Here is a 22,527-nt window from a genome sequence, read left to right on the forward strand (position 1 = left end):
ACCAACATTTACAGACTACATTATATGCTGTTTACACACATCTTACAGTATCGAAAATTAAAAGAAAATTTCATGATTTTCGATTCGTGCGAAAACAAGAATGCGTCCTAATTTTTTACATACCTCTCGTAACTTCATCAAACGAACCAAACTACCAAAGGAAAATTAAACTATCAATTTTGGTGCAATTGGACTATAATGGCAACGCTGGCGCTGACGCTGTTGCTAAGTGCTTGGCCAAGGTTCTGCTCCAATTTGTGGCGTGCTTTCTGATGTTACAGCACGAATGGAAATATGTACAATTGCACGCCGCCTTTCATCGGCAAATTGTTTTATGAGAAGCTTTTTGAAGACCATTGCCATTGCCTGCTGAGGGGCGACCACTGTTGGAAAAAACTTTTTAAATTTATGTGTTACTCGGATCAGGGATTGGTAGTACACACCTCTAACCACTCAATGGAAATCGTTGAACCATTTCTAAAACTATCTAAAATTCCAAGGGATCAGCGACATTTCTGCAATAGCTTTAAATATAAGTCTTTCTGAGAGGAAATTTAAAAAGCTTTCCTCAAAATAGCCATACCCTGGAATGTCCCTTAAAAAAGAAATTGAACATATGACGCTTCTTGGCGATCCTACTAAAATAACAAAATTTTGATGTATAAGGATTTCCGGGCTAAACTCCCTAAAGCTATAACTTACGCACACTCAAAAGCAAAATAATTAACAAGTATCCCCTTCCTCTTCTTCTTTATTGTCACGAGAGTTGTTTCTCTTCTGTGCTAACCGACGCCAATTGGAAATGCCAAGAGATCCGAAGTCCTTCTCCACCTCGTCTTTCCAATGCAGAGGAAATTTTCATTTTCATCTGGCACCAGCATCGCGACCCGCTTTGAATACTTTCAGGACTGAATCGCTTCTGTCCATTTCAAGTCGCTATTCGCACACTATTGAACTAAGTAAATAAAGTAAACTTGAAAGCGAACATCAAATTAAATATTGGAAAAAAAGAACAGGATATGAATAGGAAATGCTTTGTAAAAATGGCATTTGTTAAAACAAGAATATTACTATTTACATGTGCATATGTATGCTACTGATTGGATGTTCAAGCCCATACATATTTTTTCAGCACATTGCCTTTGCATGCAGAAAATGGATATGGTATAAGATAACAAGTTTCGAAATTTCAACTTTACTTAAAGGTAAATGGTGCAAACTCCCAGAGCAATTTACACAAGAAGAAAAAATACACTTCTCTAAAGAAGTCAAATATCTGAGAGTTATCGCTGATTGAATCAGATTCAAAGCAAGGCTATTAAAAAGACCAGCAGTGGGATTCTGAAAGTCGATGTCGCTAATTTGATCCCCAAAAATTTCCAAGAAAAACTAGCAGGCGCGCCTAACAACAGGATGCATCTATTTATATGGCAGATTTGGCTGATTGCGTACCGCGTCTGTTACTTCATCATGCCGTATGCCTTTAGGCCTTACTTTTTTATTTGGAGAATTATGGCGCTGAAAATTAGCGAATCGATTGTTAGAATCCCACTGCAGGTGTTCTATTTCGACCTGCCAAAGCTACTGGGAAGAGACTAGGACATAATAACCAAATTGAGATGGATGTACGGACCCATTTCCAAACCCTAACCTGACACATGTTGGCTCCATCTGCTGATCATCATCATCTCATCATCTCTATAGACATCCCTGGTAATTGCCATATATTAAAAAAAGCGCCAACGCTACGTCAAATGCAGAAATAACACCAACAATAAGCATAGGTTTGTTTGTGTGAAATACTTCACTTCCTATATCCCTGTCAAAATCGGATTGTCCAACCGCTCAGCGTTGATGGCGCATTATTTAGGTATGCTTCATACAAATTGTATTGGCACGAGAATTTTTGACGGCCAGACAACGTTTGTTTAGGTAAGACGGAAAATACCTACCGCATCTCCCGAGGCGCTTCTAGGTCTGAATCCGCTGCAATCCGAAGCAAAAACAAGGCTCTAGTGCCCAAAACGATACTCATATCACTGTGGCCACTGTGGAGCATAAGTAGCATGTAGAACAAGACGAATAATTGCGCATTAGCTTTGTGGTCCTGTGCTTTCCGAGGTTCATGTCTAACTTTAAGGCCTTTTACTGTAATAAAACGAGGTGGCACCATTGGCAACCTACTATGGATGGCTTAACCGGAGTTGGACTGATGAGGTTATTTTTTCTTTTATCTTTCTATTACCTTTTTTTGTATCATGGGTAGGCCAGGAAAAAAATAGACAACCCAACGTTTTCATAGGTTTGTTCCACAAGCTACTTGTACTTTCCAAAATTGTTCAGCCAATGCACTCGCGAAATATTTCTTAATACATACATTAAATTTCATACAAAATAGATTTCATCCGTTAAACAGATGAGTGAAGGTCGTGCCTTAGTCTGATCTTAAACTAAAATTTTATGTAAAAATTTTACAAATCCTACAAATCGTTTTTAAAATACATATGTATATACATTTGTGTGTAGGTACGTATGCACCGTCGTCATATCATCCATCTTCAAACACCCGTTCTAAAATACTAATTAAAATGCCTCACTTAAAAGTCATTTACGCCGCCATCACTCATTCATTTATTCATTCACTCATTCCCCAGTTTGTTTTCACTCATTGATTTGCATTTCTTTAATTTTCGCAACAAGGCAATTGACCAATTTTCTGTGATTTCTTTTTTTTGGATTTTTCTTTCACTTGACTTGTTTTTCTGTGATGAAAATGTTTTTCTCAAAAATACATTTATAACATCTCAAGCCATCAAAAAGCATCAAAAGGGTTATTTGTTTTCGGGAACATTTACATTCTCCTGCGGCGGGACCGCAAACAAATCGCCTTTGCTGTGAAAACAACGCTGTCATACCTTTTAATGTAGTCAAATTGGCTGAAGGACTTTCCTTTGACTATTTGATGGTTTTTAATTTAGTTTTACATTCGTTCACTATCTTCCGTTTTATTATTTTTTATTTAGATGAATGTTGATGAGTGTTTGGAGAGTGGGTAGCACGTACAGACATACATACATATCGTCGTTTAAAGTACAAAACCGCGTATCAATAAAATGCAAAACCGCGCATATGAGGTTGCATAAATTATTTGCTAGAAAGTAAAAACACTCATATTTCAAAATGGTTCTTGTTATTTACAAAGCAATCACCTTTTTGGCTATTATATTTCAGGACGAATGGATAGGGATTGAGCCAAGAGCTTGTGCGAGCGAATCCAATTTTTGGCAGAAAATGTCAGTTACGCGGTTTTGCGGAGTGACTAAACGCGGTTTTGTACTTTAAACGACGATATGTATGCAGTTCATTTCATGCGCGACAGTTTTTAGTTGGACTCTTTATTAAATTTCGTACATAAAAAGTGTTAGTATGTATGTACATACTAACAGACATATTATGGCAACAGCCTTTTACACAAACCGCTCTTGGAAGCTCCTTAAGCCTTTTAAATTTGCAAATTCTACTAACGGTTGCCATAAAAAAAATATATAAATACATATGTATGTATGAACTTTAAAAAAAGTTTCTAACTCATCGATAACAAATTTTATATTACGTGCAAATCCATCTACATATTCATAAACGAAGGCTTGTAAGTGCTTCTGTGAAAATTTATACATGCATACGTTACTACATATGAAAGATGCACTTATGTAAGTGTGTTTGTATAGAACACCTTTCCGATTTGAGCGCGAGTCATACGCACCATATGAGAGTAATTCGATACTTTGCATGTAGCAAAAAACAAATGCTTAAGGGATCATATTGAAGACAGTGTTGTGCAAAGAATTAGCAGGAGTTTTTCTTCATAGCGAATGAAGTGACTAACAAAAAATATTATTAAAAATCCCTTCAGTAATAAGTTCTCGAACTGATTTATGCGATAGTTTGTTTTAGGCATCAAATGTTTTAATCGTCATCTGTATTCGGTACAATTAACAATTTATTAATTAGTCTTAAGATAATAAAATTTTAAGAATATATATGAAGTGCACCCATTGGTACAACCATTCCTTTCCTGTGATCACCCGGATTAGTAGTTATTTTGTTGACTTCCTCTTCAGTCGGATGAAAACATTTGGGCAGGTTAAGATTTCGTTATAAAAAGTTTTGTGTGAGTTTCCAGTCTTTGGTTGTCTGATATAACATATCTTTTAATTTCATCGGCAACAGTTGAGACTTTGATATCACGATGGATTTGGTTATTTGTGGCGTAATATGGGGCGTTTACAATGTGGAAAGTTTTTGATAGAAATCTTTGAAGTATTTGCTGCGGTGCCCCACGATACGTCTAGACTGGTTCTATAATGGTTGAATATATGAGTAGTGTATTGTCGACTGACCAGTGAGTTTTAGGTCGAGTGCCTTTCGTTTAGTTAATACGTGAGGTATATATCAAGGTATTTGGTTTCACTGACATTGTTAAGATATTATTTCTTGCAAATTTTGAATAAGCGATGGCGAAGGAAACCTGACGGCAAATGCACAGCCTATTTCTAAAAGGAATTTTTCTGTTGCCAAACGTTATCTCCTTTAATATTTTATTAAATTTAATGATGATATTTTATTTTGAAAGGGACAAGCTCACGTACATGCGAAAAATAGTCACGTTGTTGAAATTTAGTTATTTATTAAAAAAAGGGCGTTATTCACTACGGGCGGATGAAAAAAAATCGGGCGAAACTCCCGACAAGGCTGAATGAGAATATCTGACGCGTACAATACTCGATTGCTTCAAAGATAATTTAAATTTTTCGACACTGTACTTTCAATCTTCGTTAACCATTCGCTGATTAAATTAAGAAACAATTCCTCACGAAACCGCAATTTATAAAGATTGGCTATTAGCAGTGCAAATCAAAAACCTCAGCAACGCGCCCAAGTTAAAACAGGACGAGCTCAGGAGGAACAAGCACCTTAACAACTGAAACAAATTTATTTCGTCGCCAACTCTGATGTGGAAATCGATCAGTGCGATTAACTGTCGAATTTAACGCCAGATCATTGGAAAATTGCAAGTACTTCGTCACGGTTATTTAAAATGGCAGTGGAAGATATGCTTTCTGACGACCACTAAACCATAATCAGAGCATATAAATGTTTCATTGTTAGTCATTAAGTGAATAGTTGGTGAAAGTGTTGTACCAAAATGTTCCAACAATAAATTAATTTTTGGCGGGACGAAGTTTGCCGGGTACGCTAGTATTTTTTTATTTGATTGTTGAAAAAGTTGTGATCGCGGGAGATCGGGCTATTCTGCACGTTGAAGATAATAGCAAAAACAACGTACTTCAAGAATTCAAAAAGAAAGTAACCAGATTGGTCCAAGCTCTGTTGTAATTAATGATTGAATAGCGCGATAAAATAATAACAGTGCTCATTGTGTTGTGTGGATAGCTTTCACAAGACATCACTACCAGCTTCATTCATTTTACTACTTACTTAGATCTGATTTAATTACCAATTCAATACTCTTGACTAAAATATATGATTGAAAGGAACAATAATCAAAAATGTTCTCCTGAAAGCCTTATATTTAATCTAGATTTAAATACCTTCTTAAAGTGAAATTGTCATAAAAATGTTCGATTTATAAAGAATTTAAAGTCTTTAGTAATTTTTATGAATTGGGGTGTAAGATTTTTCCAATACTTTCTTTATCGTATGTATAGTAAATGTGGTCCATACATCATAGAAAAATATGAATATATATAAATATAAATGCAAATACATATGCGACAAACTAACTAAGTATTTGGGGGAAAGCAAATACATATCGTCGCTTGGCGCGCAATACCTCGTATCCGCCAAATGCAATGCCACGCATAAGGTGGCTCAGAAAAATAATGATTTTTGGTTACCCTATCTGAATGCTTACTTACTTCAAAAATGTATTGATGAACAATTATAGTAGGAGCTCATATTTAGTAAGTTCAGTTAGAAAATCACTCAAAGATGTTGAAGAAAATATTGGTCTGATTATGGCAACTTAACGTATCTTACAGACTCTCACTTAAGCATTCTCTTAAATGGATGTTGCTTATAATTGAACAGCCGTAACTTAATGCCACGTCGAAATGTGTTTATTTTTGATTTTCTAAGTTCTAAGTTCCGTTGAGTTAAGTTACCATCATCAGACTTTAAGTTTCTTTGCTCTTTTGTGACATTTTTGGACTATCTTATACGTGGTATTGCATTCGGCAGATCCGAGGTATTGCGCACCAAGCGACGATATGTTTTAGACTTGGGTAGTTCTTGAACTAAATGAACTACAGAACTAGTTCATCCCAATGAACTAAAGCTAAATTCGTCAGTGCTACAATTTCTCGTTGTCAATTTTATTTTGGCTTGTTAACATTTTTATTTTAATATATTTTTTTGAGCTTTGTACCAGGACTTTGTTTATTACGGAAAATTGATGATCACCGCATCTCCTCATCACACATCTGTTTTCTAGACTTCAGCAGGGATCGCACTCGCATCATCGATGTGCAAAGTCAGAAGCGCTAACCACTGAGCTATGCAATGTAATCTCCTGCATTCACTCCCTTATTCAACATACTACCATCAAGTACAGCTGATTTGCCACTATTTAAACTAGACAGCGTGGTTGTTATTGTAAACTCTATAAATTAATTTTGCTTTTGCTTTTTTGTATGTATAGTTTCAGGCAAGCTCTCATTTCGGATCACGATCCAATTATTCTTAGCACGAACGTATGACATGTATCCCCATTTTTACAGATACGTTTTAAAACGCTTGTGCATTTTTGATACTTCAATTCCATGAAAACCAGTTTTTTGAGGGCAGAAAAAATACTAAACCAGCGTAGAAGGCTTTTAAAATCAAACCAGCTTTCCCATTAAATGTTTTTTTGCACAGCAATATGTAAGTGTTTACATATCGTACATACAGTGGTCGAAATAATTATAGTCGCACTAAATTTTAACAAGTTTCAGTTTCAAACTTTGTGCATTATTAAAAGAAAGAAATCATCGTAAAAATGTATAGCATTTCCGAGTATGCAGATTTGTAACCCATTGAATTATAGTGCAAGTTTCAAATAGCTAAAAATAACCGTTGATTTTTTATATTTTTTTGTCGAGGATGTTACTGTTTTCTTTCATATAAAAATAAAATCTGCCTTATCCTGAGTTTCGGCCGAAAAAAATACACCCGAAAATTTTATATCCGCCCATAATAAATACATGGAAACCAAAAGTGAATAGTGAAATTCATGATAAGGTTGAATTTGTGTATTCGGTATATGGAAAAATGGGACGAAAAAATTCAAAAAAAATCAAAATAAACGAGCTGCAAAACTGTGTACTCAGAATTTTTTGTGAGGAAATTTAATTAAAAAAGCTAAACATTTTTACTTAAGTTTATTGATTTTTTAATAATTGGACAAAGCTCGAAACTTGGATTCACACAGGTTTTGTTATTAAATGAACTATACTTTTATAAAAGAATAACCGAAATTAAATAGCAACAAAAATAATATGTTAAAACTTGTCAAAATATGGTGCGGATATAATTATTTCGACCACTGTATATACATACGAACCTATGTACATTAGGCATATAACTTTTTACAATTTTTGCAAATACGAAAAACGGCATACCATAGTCGAATAGAGCATAAAAAAGTATGAACCCCCATTATTTTTTTTTTTTGAGAAATTGCAAAAAAGTTTCCGCGCAAACGAAATTACTTTTTTATCAGAACTGCTGAAAAAAACAAAAAAAGTGTTGTACAGTGTACACGTTTTTCTTCATAATAATAGATATTTATTTAAATAATAATCTTCCTATTATTCCAAACGCCTTTTAATGGACCTAAGGGAAGTGCCCCACCCACCCCAAACTAATTTTTCTTCAGAAAATTCTGATTCAATATTAAAAAATTTAAAAAAGAAAAAGCAAGTTATTCAAGAACTCGCATAGTCAAATAATAATAACACAGCTGTTGTTATCAATTAAAATGATAATTTGTGATACAACCAGTGTGAATACTGGCAGACACCATGGTGTTGTCACTCGCCTACAAAATTTTTTGAAATCCTTTTCATTGCCCGCTCCACAGTATATTGGTTGTCAACATCATGTGCTAGATTTGATGTTAAAACATGTCATGGATGAGCTTTTAGAGGGAAAAACATCATCGCCCAATATTTCATACAATTTTATTCCAAATTTAATAGAAAATTACGATGATCTAAAAAAAGAATATGAACAAAATAAAGAGTGTATTAAGGTTAAAAGCATTAAATGGCGAAATGACATGCAATACTTATATGAATTGGTCGAATCTTTTAAATACTTCGAGAAAAATGAACGTTTTCCCTACATACAATTTAAAGCAATACCAGCACTCAGTAATGCCCGTTGGAATTCTAGAGCTATTTTGGCACTTTTAGCCTTTATACTTATTCCTGAATATCGTTTGCAATTATATCCTATCTGTAAGTTTGTGTGCGGTGCTTGGAGCGAAATCTAGTTTTCCGATCATACTTTCAACAGAAATAATTTCGCCACACTACAGAAATCATTGGCCGGCTTCACAAAAGCAAATGAATGTTTTCTCAGACATTGGGTAAATAAACCATCAGCTATTGAGGAAGTTCAGCGAAGTAACATCTGCGCAGAGCGTGCAATTAAAATTGTGCAAGACATTTTACCATTGTGTAAATCATCACATACTTTAAACTTAAAACTTATTTCATATAACAATTGACAAAAATGTAAAAATAAAAATATTAAAAAAAATTAAAAAAAAATCTTACTTTTTTTAGAAATCCATTTTTGCGCGGAACGTTTTTGAACCGAAATCACCTAAAAAAGTGATATTCATTACTTGTACAATATTTGCCACCACGTGGTGGTATGCCAAATTTTTCGTCAACATTTGTTATATGCCTAATGTACATATGTTTATACTCCATGGATTTTCTAAAGTTTTTGTATTATATACTCATTTATTTGTATTTGATTTACACGAAAATTCTGTAAATGATTGATATTGTCGGGCGAAACTTAGGGTAAGGCAGAATATGATAATTCGTCAATTGAACTAAATGAACTGAGTGAACTAAAGAACTAGTTTACTAAGGTGAGCGTGCTACAACTGAACGGTTTGTTCAAAGGAACTAAAGTGCCCAATTCTAATATGTATGTTTGCATATCCTCAAAATTACTGCGAAGAATACGCTGCTAATAGATTGGTTGTGAAAGTGATTTTGCTTTTCACAATACTGTAATTGCTTTTACAACAAATGAGCCTTACACACGTAGTCATAATTATGAATTAGAATTTCCTTTTCGAGTTTTTCTTGTTTTCCCCCATTACATACATACATACATATGTACGTACGTACATGCCCCGTTGCGTCCTGCCGGGTCCGAAAATTTTCTATTATTATTTGTTACGCTGCGCCTACCTGGGCCGCTAAGTTTGTGAGTTCAAAGACCTCACACATCAAATATGAATGCATGCATGTACAAATATATGTACATATGTACATATATGAATGACTGGCATCAGATCGAACTGCATTGTTACAGACGGCAGTTCAGCTGATTTTTCAAAACAGTTGGTAAGAGTTTACCAACTGCTTCCAATTTGTTGCCGTCGTCTTCCCTCCCTTTCAGTGGCACATGCCATGCCTGCTAGCAACTGTGATGAAAATGCTGTAAAAGAAATTGTGGCATATGCATTTTTTTACTTTCATTCCAGTTTTCCTTTTTCAGTGTTTACATTTATTCACTAGGTTTTGAATTGTCGATGGATGGTGTTGATCGTTCGTCACGATCACGTCTGCTTAATTAAATGCGGATTTTTAAACGAATCTTGTGTCCTGTATGGACCTTTGCTTTTGTTGATGTAATTTGTGGTAGTTCCTCTGTTTCTATAAAATCTTTAACTAGCTTTAGAACATACAAACCGGTACACATTCGACATATTATACAACTGGTAGAGAGGGTGGCAGTAAAAGAATTGGTTTACTTTTACTACTAATTTCAGACATACTTATGTATATACATTACACCTTTCCCAGTTAAATTACAATATAATTACTTCCAATAAGGATCCCTGCGTATATACCGGAAACACTCCAAATGCAATTGCGTCCTGTGCCAGGTGAACAAGCATCTTTACCTAAAGAACAAAACCACAGTATAGCCAGACACAACAATAAATCAAAACCAGTTTGAACAAAATATTAAATATGTGGCTGTGTATATGCATATTCCAAGAACATCGAAGCGAATGAATATGAGCACACAATATAAATGAAGTCCTTTCTGTCACAGCGTCTGTGTATAAACCGGCAGGCTTTGTGAGTGGCGTCAACGATCACGGCGAATACGCCCATTCATTGCTTTTTATGCAAAACCAAATAGAGAACAAAAAAGTGATTTCCGCTTAAACGCATGTCCCACCTTCACTTCGACTGCATTTCCAAATGTTGCAATTCTAATTATACATATCTAACACTTAGTGTATGGAATAAAAATATATATGTATATTAGGGTGATCCAAAATTGCTTGTGACAAATGAAAAGTCGGAATTTTGAAGTTAGAACACCCTAGGATTGTTCTAGAGTCTGGACCAAAAAAATATACCTCTTTTTTATTTTGAAACCAAAAAATACTTAGAGGTTGCTCAAAGCGCTCAATTTTCATTGTATTTTACGTATATGGGGAAAAAACTACTTTTCGTAGAAATTGTATGGAATTCTTAAAAAACAATATTTTTCGATTGGAAAACTCTGTTTCTCTTCTGAAGATTCCCAATAATAATAACCAATTATTTATTTAATCATTTTTATACTTTAGAGGTCCGCGAAAATCCCCATAAAATCCCAGAAAATGCAATGGGGGGTAAATGAAAATTCTTTAGTATTAAAAAGTAATGTTTAGCCAAAAAAAACCGACTTCAATTCTTATATAAAAAAAAAAATATATATATATATATATATATATATATTTCATGATCCAATGATCGGATCCAAACCAGATTAGTATCGGACCACCTCTGAGACACTACCTTTCCGATGCAAACAGAATTATCGAAATCGGTTGATCGGGTGATCCAAAGGTATGCGGTAACACACATAAAAAAAAAATATTCCGACGAACTGATAACCTCCTCCTTATTTTTAAGTCGGTTAAAAAAGGGCTAAATAAACCATTGGGTATTGTTACTGGAAGTCACCTGAAGAGAACCAGAGATTTCCAAACGAAACATTTTGATTTTCAAGAATTCTATAGCGACTTTACTTATTTTTTACCACTCTAATGTTTATACAGTGGTCGAGAAGATTATAGCCGAACATTTTAAAAAGAGTTAACATATAATTTTTTGTTTATTTTGTTATTTATTTTTGGGTTATTTTTTTTTTATAAAAATATAGTTCATCGTTTAGCAAAAACCGTGAAAATCCAAGTTTCAAACTTTGTGCAATAAAAAAAAAAAAATAAATCGACAAACTTTCGTAAAAATTTGGAGCTTTTTTAAGTAGATTTCCTCGATTTTGCCGAAGAGGTTACGCTTTCCTTCCATATAGAAATGAAATGTGTTTATTCTTTATATGTATGGAAGCAAATGGAACAAATGAAATTCTAAAATATTAACGGTAGCTATTAGCCATTTTAAACTTGCACTTTACTAGAATTCAATGGGCTACAAAACTGCATACTCAGAAGGAAATCTAATTAAAAATATCGAAATTTTTACGAAAGTTTGTTGACGTTTTTATACCCGAGCGCACTTGTGCACAAGGGTATTATAACTTTGTTCACATAACGGTTGTTTGTAACAGGCAAAACGAATCGAGATAGATATAGACAAATGTATACATAAATGATCAGAATGAAAAGAGAAATCGATTAAGCGGTGACTGTCTGTCCGTCCGTCCGTCCGTCCGTCCGTCCGTCCGTCCGTCTGTGCACACGATAACTCGAGTAAAAATTGAGATATCTTAACGAAACTTGGTACGTGAACTTCTTTTGGGCGTGGGACGGATGGTATTGAAAATGGGCGAAATCGGATAATAACCACGCCTACCTCCCATATAACGGTAATTTTAAGAAATACGAAAACTGCGATATTTTAGTAACTGCTGAAGATAATTCACTCAAAATTGATACTTACAATGAGTTTCAGACGGAAAACATGAATATTATAAATTTTTGGAAAATGGGTGTAGCCACGCCCACTTATGGTTACATGTGTATATCTTGGTAACCGCTGCACCAATTTCTTCCAAACTTGGCACAGTTGTTCGCCTTAGTACAGCTTACTAAATGGCTGAAAATTTGAAAAATCGGATAATAACCACGCCTACCTCCCATATAACGGTAATTTTCAGAAAAACGAAAACTGCGATATTTTAGTAACTACTGAAGATAATTCACTCAAAATTGATATTTGCAATGAGTTTTAGACGAAAAATAAGAATATTACAAAATTTTGGCAAATGGGCGTAGCCACGCCCACTTATGGTTACATGTGTATATCTTGGTAACCGCTACACCAATTTCTTCCAAACTTGGCACAGTTGTTGGTCCTGGTACAGCATACCAACTGGCCGAAAATTTCTAAAATCGGACAATAACCACGCCCACATCCCATATAACGGTAATTTCGAGAAATACAAAATCTTCGATAAATCAGTAAATATTGAAGCTAATTTATTCAAAATTGATGATTGCAACAATTCTTTACCAAGAAATACGTTTATGACAAAATTTTGGAAAATGGGCGTAGCACCGCCCACTTGTGATCACATATATGTATCTCGCTAACCGTTCTAGCAATTTGTACCAAGCTCGGTATGGTTATTGTGCTTGCCACATAAAAGCAAACCGTTGAAAATTGTTGAAATCGGACTAAAATTGAGGCCGCTTTTCATATAACGGTAAATTTCAGATATGCTTGAAACTGCAATATTTCGAAATTTAAGGACGCTAATTTACTTAAACTGTATACACCCCGGCTTATCATGTAGCGGTAGCTTTCGGAAAGGTGGAAAACATATATTTAATACTTGCGCCGGGTATTTAATGTTCGGCTCCGCCCGAACTTAGACTTTCTTACTTGTTTTTTTTACTATTGTAAAAATTTTGAAACTTGGATTTATACAGGTTTTATTAAAGAATAAGCTATATTTTTATAAATGATAACCAAAATAACAAAGAAAAAATATTATGTTAAATTTTGTCAAAATGTGGTGCGGCTTTAGTTTCCTCGACCACTGTACATTAGGGCGGGCCAATTTGTATGGGAGATTTTTTCGACTATGTGCGTATAGCACGTGTAATTCTAAGCAAATTTGCCGAAGAAATCATGGATCTGAAGCCAATTTGGAGTTTGGCAAATTTTGAAAACAGGTTTCTTAGCACCTTGGTGTAGTGTCGTGAAGAAGTGCTTAAATTTTGTATAAAAAACATGAGAGGGCCTTTTTGGTATGAAGAGTGCATATCTGCACTTATATTTTTCTTAAAACCACCACCAGAGGGCGCAACAGTGAAACTTTCACATTTTCTTCTAAACCTATTTTCGCAATTGGGCGCATAGTAAAAAAAAAAATTACCCGCCCTACTGTACATACATATGTACGTATGACAAATGTACTTCCATACATACATACATATGTTTTTGCATCTGTCTTTTTTTATTTTTAGGGGTGACGAAATTATTTGATGTCTGCATTTCAGAAATTCGATTTGGCGTAAATCATGAAAAAAAAAACAAATAAATAATTGTTGCACTTAATGCATTTATCGTTTTCTTATGCACACACATTGATATATGTATGTATGTAAATAAATTAACATTCAGTTTTTTAGGCAATGGCCCCTTTTCGGTTGTCATGAAGCAGCAACCGTTGCAACGAACAAGTAAAGCCCGTGGTAAAATGATAGAAATCCCGAACAATGTGAGCAACTCATGTGCGAAATTGTGTGGACCATGAGCAAACGGCAGATACAGAGCTTCTCATCACATTTACTCTATAAGCTGGTTTAGTGCTGGGTTCGGGATCTACTTTCGGCTTCGAGGGAAACTTCAAAATTTATAGACCTTGCGACGTCTACCACCCTGGCCATCAGTGCTGCCGTTTTTGGGTTGATCCTATCTAAATTGGGAGAACTGTTTACTCTCGTTTGGGAGTTTAAAATGAATTTTAATAGGTTTTGTTTGCATCAGAGGCATAGAAAGAGCCATGGAAAACGGAGAACGGGACAATCTCGGTAGGAAGGGACAATTTCGGTAGGAGATCACCATGTTCTTCGGGCTTGGATAAGCAATACGCTAGGCTGTAAAAAGATCTCGGTGAAATAGGGCTTATACGAGCTAACCCGAGACTTACGTAGAGGCACACCCCAGGGAGGGGTATTATCATCACTTTAATGGACGTTTGTAGCTAAAAAATTACTGACGAGCATAGAAGGAGGAGCAGCCACAATAACAGCTTATGCACATAGCTCACTAGCGAACTAAACGTTGAAAGCTATTAGTGATTGGGCTATAGAAGTGGGACTGAGCATTAACTCAGAGAAGACTGACTTATTTAGTATAATTCACTAGAAATACAACATAACATCTGGGGATAAACCTAAATTGAAGAAGTACACTCTTCAAGTAAAGCCAAACACGAAGTACCTTCAAATCGTATTGGACAGCAAATTTTCATGGAAACTTAGTGTGCAGGAGGGAGTGAGAAAGGCCTGGAGGGTGATTACAATACCAACAGCGTCACTACACGCAATCTAACGCATGCGACCAGCGGAATCGCTTAGCCAAGAACATAGCGTGTAGCTTTATGCCGCGGAGCAATTTGGTATCAGAACCCACGGTCACAATAGTATAGCGCCATACTTAACCGGCCGGATAGACTACGTGGTTCCGCGTGTGAGTTCCGAATAGTCTTTAGAAGCTGAAATAGAATTTAACGCTTGGCGCAAGGGAGTAGAGTTGAAAGGGAACGCAACGCACATCTACACAGATAATTCTAATATGGACGAAGGATTAGGGGCTGCCATCCCCTAATGAGTGTCCCGCTTTTTCATTACATCGGTGTTTACATTTAATCCCAAACGGACGCAAAGAAGTTTGACTTCAATAAAGTTTTCGGAGCTGAAGAATTATTGACAGTGTTCAAGTAATGCGGCGAGAAATTGAGCAATGTCGGACGAAAATATGCTTGCTGATAACATTTTAGAGGTTTTCTACACAGGCTACAGAAAGTATGATCCTGCATTTAACCTGATCTGTGAAGAGGCCCGTGAGAAGTGTATCGACACACCGGGGATGGGCGTTTTTGAGTGAATTGTTATTCAAACAAAAAACAAGATGTTATACATATCTACATATCGTCACCTGAAATGCAAAAAGACGTAACAAACATCATCGTTGGGATGCAAAAACTCATAACTAATAAAAAATTCAAAATTCACTTTTTGATTTATATGATGGATTTCATCGAATTACCACTTCCCAAATCATTTTGTGAAAAAAAATTAAAAATATTAGTCATGACTTTTTCCGTTTTATTAACGACGTTGTCACGTCTTTTTGCATTTCAGTTGACGATATGTATGTATGTATATAATTTTCATATGTTTGAATGATGAATAAATTGCAATTCTTTACTCATGTAATTTCAAATAACAAATACATAAGTTTTTATTCATCATCGAGAAACTTCAAAAAACTCATAAATTTTTTATTAATAATTCAATTAATTTCGAATGAACGAATAATTTTTATTTGGTTATTTAGTCATTCTTTCTTCACTTTAAGTACATATATACTTACGTACATACGGTTGGTGTGCAACTTCTCTGAAGTTTTCTTCTTTTTATACAAAGTTTAAAATTTGGAACTACATACATACATACATATATGGTTTTTGTTACATAATGAGCTTTACTTAAAAAAATTTTTTAATAAATTTGAAGAAAACTAAATACATAGCTCAAACCCGTTGACCGTATCATTTTGTTGCGGGGTATACGTACAAATGTAGCGTACCATCTTTTTATGAAGACCTTGATGAAAACAATTGTTAATTATACCTTTCATGAGCATGAAATGGTATTATAACTTTGGTCCAATGTTTGTAAGTACCAGAACAAAAAGAGATAGACCCATGAAAATGTATACTTATATGATCAGAACGTCGAGCTGAGTTGATTTAGCCATGTCCGTCTGTCCGTCTGTCTGTCTGTTTGTATGCAATCTAGTCTCTCAGTTTTCGAGATATCCGGATCAAATTTGGTAGGTGGGCGTATTTTTATAATGTATTAATCATTTGTCGGAACCGGAAGAATCGGACCACTATAACCTATAGCTTCCATACAACTGATTGTTCAGATATAAAATTTTGCGTTATAACTCCTCCATTTATATAGCTAGGAACATGAAATTCCGCACTGTTTTCAATAATTATCAACAGAAAACTTACAGTGAAAATTAAAAAGATCGGGTAACTATAACCTATAGCTCCCATACAACTGATTGTTCAGATATGAGATTTTTCGTTATAATTCATCCATTTCTGTAGCTAGGACCATGAAATTTCGCGCTGTTTTCACTCATTATCAACAGAAGACTTACAGCGAAAATAACAAAGATCAGGTCACTATAACCTGCAGCCCCCATACAACTGATTGTTCAGATATGAGGTCTTTTATCATAACTCCTCCATTTATGCAGCTAGGAACATGAAATTTCGAACCATTTTCACTAATTATTAACAGAATACTTACAGCGGAAATAACAAGGATCGGATGACTACAACATATATCTTCCATACATCTGATTGTTCAGATATGGGATTTTACTGTAAAACTCCTTTATTTGAACAGCTAAAACCGATAAATTTCGTAAGATATTTTATAAATAATAATAAAAAGTCTACTGAGAAAATCATCAAAATCTATGCTTTATAAGCTTTATCTCCTATAGTACTGATTGTTAAGATACCAGTTTTTGCCATATATCTCCTTTATGTACGAAACTAAACCCAATAAATTGTGTTACCGGTTTACATACCGATCACATAGCGGTGAAAATCACTTAGATTGGTGTCATATAAAGTATATCTTCCATACCTCTGATTGTTTAGATGCGATTTTTTATATAAGTATGTAACTCCTCTATCGATGTATGCAGATGTATTCAAAAGCAGTAATCTGTCAAAGTAAAATTTGCAGATGTTCATGAAAGGTATGAAGCCTTCGGCATAGCCGAAGACAGCGCTGCTCTTACTTGTTTTAAAATAAAAATGATCCGAAAATCAAAGATTGTATTAAAAATCTATATTTTTGAATTTTCGAAAAACCAAAGCTTTCAGTATATGCGCATTCCAAAACGTCAAAATACAAATCATCAGTCCCTTCTATCTTTTAGCCGTACTTGAAGAAAAAGTCTAATTTGCGCAACCTAGTTGAAAACTAGCATCTAAACTTGGTCGCGCACATTTAGCATTACAATATGCTGAGGTTTAGAAATAAAAAACAAACACTGATGCTTTGTATTTTGGCGTTTTGAAATGCATCCTATCTTAATTTTTATTTTACCCATTACCTCTACTATTCTACAATTTTCGGTACATAATGATTACTCCTGCAAATATGAAATAAAAGGATTTTGAAGTATGTATGTATTTGCTTTTCGAGGACAAAGAGTGAAATCGTGCAACTTCCACTTTCCTTTACTAATTTAAACCAAACACTAAAATACCGAGAGCAGCTAAAATATTTACAAATACATATGTATGTATGTATGTATACACATATATATAAGTGCGATCAAGGGATGTTTAAGCTTCAATGATTTCAATTATTTTCTTTGCAAAATCAAGGTGTAAGGACGTACATACATACAAACATACTTTCGTATACATACATATTTACTAATGCAACAGCAATGCACATATGACTAATGAGCGCAACACCATGTTTACCTACGAAATCAAATATATGTATGTATGTACACACATAGCACATTTATTTATATATACGATATATAGATATATATGTAAGTATGTACACTTCAGGGTATGTACGATTCCACAGAAAGGTCTTTTAGCCACAGGCACTTCACTTTGTTAGTACAACCACTTGCCATGAATGCTTTGTATTTGTTTCCTTCCTGTTATTGTTTCCGTCTTTATTGTGTTGCGCTGCAAGCTTCTAAATTAAGCAACAATAATAATTGTGTCATCTGTTCTGTTTTTTGTTTTTAATTTTACATTCTCTTGCCGATTGGCCGAGTGAAATACATTTTTTTTTAAATCATCGGACATCAGTCGAAATAAAAATCTCTAAGTGAATTTATTTATTCGATGGAAAGGTTTCACAAATTGGCATTTGCAATCGTCATGAAACTGTGGGTGGCCAAACTGCATAACACATACGAAAAACATGTTTGGACTTACTCACATACATAGACATGTACAGCGCTAGTAGGGAGTCTACTCGCTACTAACAAAAATGGCCATACCCCGGAAAACTATGTACCACAAAAGAATTGAGATCTTCGTTTTAATAATTTCAACATTTTGTTGTTTCCAGCTCTCAATCACGAGAAATATGTACATATGTACATACTTTTCATGTTGTTGTTGTTGTAGCGGCACTACTAAGCCCCGCCTATTTCGGGTCAACGTTTAATCATTTTCGGGCTCAACTAACGGGAGGCCCAGAAAACGAGCTGTTTCAATGGGTTCGGACCAGAGGGAGAGGGGTATTAGCTGAGTCGAATCGAGCTGGCATGTGAAGAGGTGACACTCTATGGATATCGTTAATGGCTCGTCTGTATGTCGTCGGGTCCAGTGGTTGGTCTACGTATTGCTGGACTGCGTCCTTGTATACGAATAGGTGTCCAGTGACGTGCCTGGGCGGAGGCTCCTCCTGAAGCAGAGGTCTGTTTCGGTGTTCGCTTCTGTGACACCCCACCAGAAATTGCTTACAAAGCATTTTGTTGTGTTCCCTTACGGGGAGATTTGGGCCTCGTCGCTGTGTAGATGGTGCTCAGGCGTTATCAGAAGGCACCCAGTCACTGTCCGAAGTGCAGCGTTCTGACAAGTCTGTAGCTTCGTCCACTGCGTCCAACTAGTCCCCGGCGTCCAAACTGGCGCAGCTTAGTTTAGAACCGGCCGGCCAATTTCCTTGTATGTTGCCAGCAACGTTTCTTTGTATTTGCCCCAAGTGCTGCCGGCGAGCGACTTGAAGACCTTATTGCGGCTCTGTACTTTATTGACAACTGCGGTTGTGTGCGTGGAGTAGGAGAGCAGGCTATCGAAGGTGACCCCTAAAATTTTCGGGTTATTTACAGTCGGTATTGGTAAGCCATCGACGTGTATACCTAATTCTAACCTGACCTCCTTGGTCCAGGTGGTGAAGAGGGTCGCCGTTGATTTCGTTGAAGAGAGTGTTAGGCTCCTTGCAGTGAAGAAGCGAGAAACGCTGGAGAGATAGTCGTTTACTTTTGAGCAGAGGTCATCAATTCCATTCCCAGACGCCAAAATCGAGCAATCGTCACCGTATGAGATCAGGGAAATTTCCTCAGGTGGCTGAGGATGCTTCCGAGATGTAGAAGTTATTATTTAATTTAATAAGGGGGAGAGAACACCACCTTGTGGAACCCCTTGTTTGATTCTTCTTGGTTTCGAGGTTTGATCTCGGAAGATTACTGACGACTGTCGACCACTCGTATAATTCGCCGACCATCGCTTCAGTCCCGGTATGAGTGAGGAGGCCTCGATGTCTTCTAGCAGCGTGGAATGACAGGCGGTGTCAAACGCCTTTGACAAGTCCAGCGCTACTAGGACCGTTCTCTCACAGGGGCGGTTAGGTCGATTTAGGCCACGAGTTATTTGGGTGTTTATGGCATTAAGTGCTGTTGTTGTGCTATGCACTTTACCGAATCCGTGCTGGTGCTTCGCTGGGGTCACGTGGCAGTTGAAGTATGGGACTAGCAGGGCCTCAAGTGTCTTCGCGACCGGGGAAAAGAGCGTTATCGGGCGATAAGAGCCTCCTTTGTTGGCGGGATTCCCCGGTTTCAGCAGTGGGACCATTCTCCCTGATTTCCACACATCAGGAATGATGAGAGTGGCCATAGACAGGTTGAGACCTCCGTTAGGTAAGCTACTCCCTTAGGCCCCAAATGTTTTAGCATCAACATACGGATTCCGTCGGGTCCAATTGCTTTGGAGGCTTTAACCTTCCCGATAGCCCCCTTCACTTCACAGCTGGTGAAAGCAAGTGGTGCACTGTTTTTTGGCAGCTTGTGCAGCCCCCTGGTTACTCGACGTTTAGCCCTGTCTACCGATGGATGCAGTGTGAATTGCCTACTGAAGTAGGTTGCGCATTTCTTCGAGTCGAATAAGGTTTCCACTCTGTAATCACGCTTCGTTGGGTTAGACAAGGACCTCACGGTTGACCAGAGCTTACTCACACCAAATGTGAAGTTACAGACCTTCAAGTGCTCCTCCCACTTTTTCCGCTTGTGCTGATTTACCAGTTGCAGAATCTCCAAATTAAGGTCTCTCAGACGAGGGTCCCCGAGATCGACCTGGCGTAGGTGGTCACGCTCATTTGCAAGTACAGCTGCTTCGGCCGGGAATTTTGGGTGGACGATCATTGGCCAGGCTTGAGTGCCAGAGATCGTGGTGCGCGTTGAAGTCACCTACTACCATTCGGTTTTCACCTCTGAGTAGCGCACCTATGTCATGGTTTCCTGCTGCCCAGAGGAGCTTCTCGGAGCTGTGCAGGTTCTTCGGGTGTTTGGTGCGTTGCGCGAGCGGGTAGCCGTGGAGGCTGATTGTGCCGTATACATATACATATACACGATCTGGCCGACTTACATCAATTTCGTGTTTTTTGGTGCTATCGGCTTGAAATTCGGTTTGTCTATGTAATTTGGAGTTCTAAGTTGGTCTACAACATTTTTTCTTTGAATGAAATGTTATTCCACTTTTCTTCCCCGTATTTGACGCTTTAAAATCGCTGTCAGCAGCGACAACACCATGTCTTTAAATGGAAACATTACTTTGTTTTAAATAAGCGCTTAGAGTGGAGAACGCTCACGTAAATTTAATCTCACGTATGTATTTTATTTTTATAAAATTTGTGTAACATAAATATTAACTAAGGGATCAATGCCATATATTTTTTTATTCTCTTTACTTTACTATATATTACAAATATAAAAAGAAATTTTTTGTTAAGCTACTTTCATAGGGCCTATTTCCGTTACCACTTTTTTGAGAACCCGAACCGGTCCAAATTCTCGATTATTTAAGCACTCGGAATCGCACATCACTAATATAAATTGTTCAATGGATTAAAATACTGCGGCTTCGCTGATTCGGTCATGTCGTACGAATGGACACAAACTTTCCAGCCCTGAAATTATTCAACGCGTAGCCTATTGTTGGCAGCAGTGGAAGGCCTCTTCTACGTTCGATATACCAGGTGGAAAAGGACTTGGCTTCACTTGGCACTTCCATTTGGCGTCAGTTGGCACAGAAACGACTGGCGTGCTTATTTGAACTCGGTCAAAATTGCTTAGCTGTTTACAGCGTGTAGCAATAAAAATAAAAATATGTATGTAACTACATATGTATGTATGTGCGTTGACGTGCGTAAATTGAAACGAAATCCTTATTCGATATTAGAAATGTCAGCAGTGGTGGTGCGTTTTCGTTCTAATTAAAATCGTCAAGAACGTGCATATCAAATTGATTCAGTTTGCTTTTAGTGCTAGTACACTTTATGTATGTAAGTATGTATTTGGTACCGTGCTTTGTATTTCTTCCGCATGCTGTTGTTGAATTCCAACATGAATATTTAAAAATAACAAAAGTCAGCGCATACAAAAATTTTAAAAGCTTTTTTTGGTGTACTCAGTGGTGTGTGGAGGCAATGGAAACTAGTGCAGATCTTTTCGCTTCGTTGACTCATTCAAAGGGGTGAGTGCCATAATAGAAAATTGCTGTTGTTTTGATTTCTAAATAGACACACGCTCGTCTGCAACTGTTACCTGTCTCTTTGACTACGAACATATTTTCTTGCCGGTCTGCCTGTCGGGTGATGATGATTGGCCTTTTTCAAACTCGCGGTCGGTCTTTGTTTTAATTCTCTTTGTTAAATTGCTAATCCACTGCATTGCGCATGCGTACACTGCATTTGACAAGAATGAATAAAAAATTATTAAAAAAAAAAAAATGTAAAGGGTTGCTTACAACTACAACTCGACGAAGTTGCACCCTCTCATATCTAAAAGTGTACATACATACATAAGCACATAAATAATTGCATAGCTCGTAAAATAGAAAACCCCCTCTCAGGATGTGTGTGCACTTGTATGGAGAAATAGCATTCATTGGTTCAGGTATAACACACGATTTTGGGAATCAGTAAAAGTAGCTAGCCCCTTAGGCAGCTGAAAGGAT

This window comes from Rhagoletis pomonella, unplaced genomic scaffold (genome assembly GCF_013731165.1).
Source record: "Rhagoletis pomonella isolate Grant_MI unplaced genomic scaffold, Rhpom_1.0 Rhpom_scaffold_00010, whole genome shotgun sequence".
NCBI lineage: Eukaryota > Metazoa > Arthropoda > Insecta > Diptera > Tephritidae > Rhagoletis > Rhagoletis pomonella.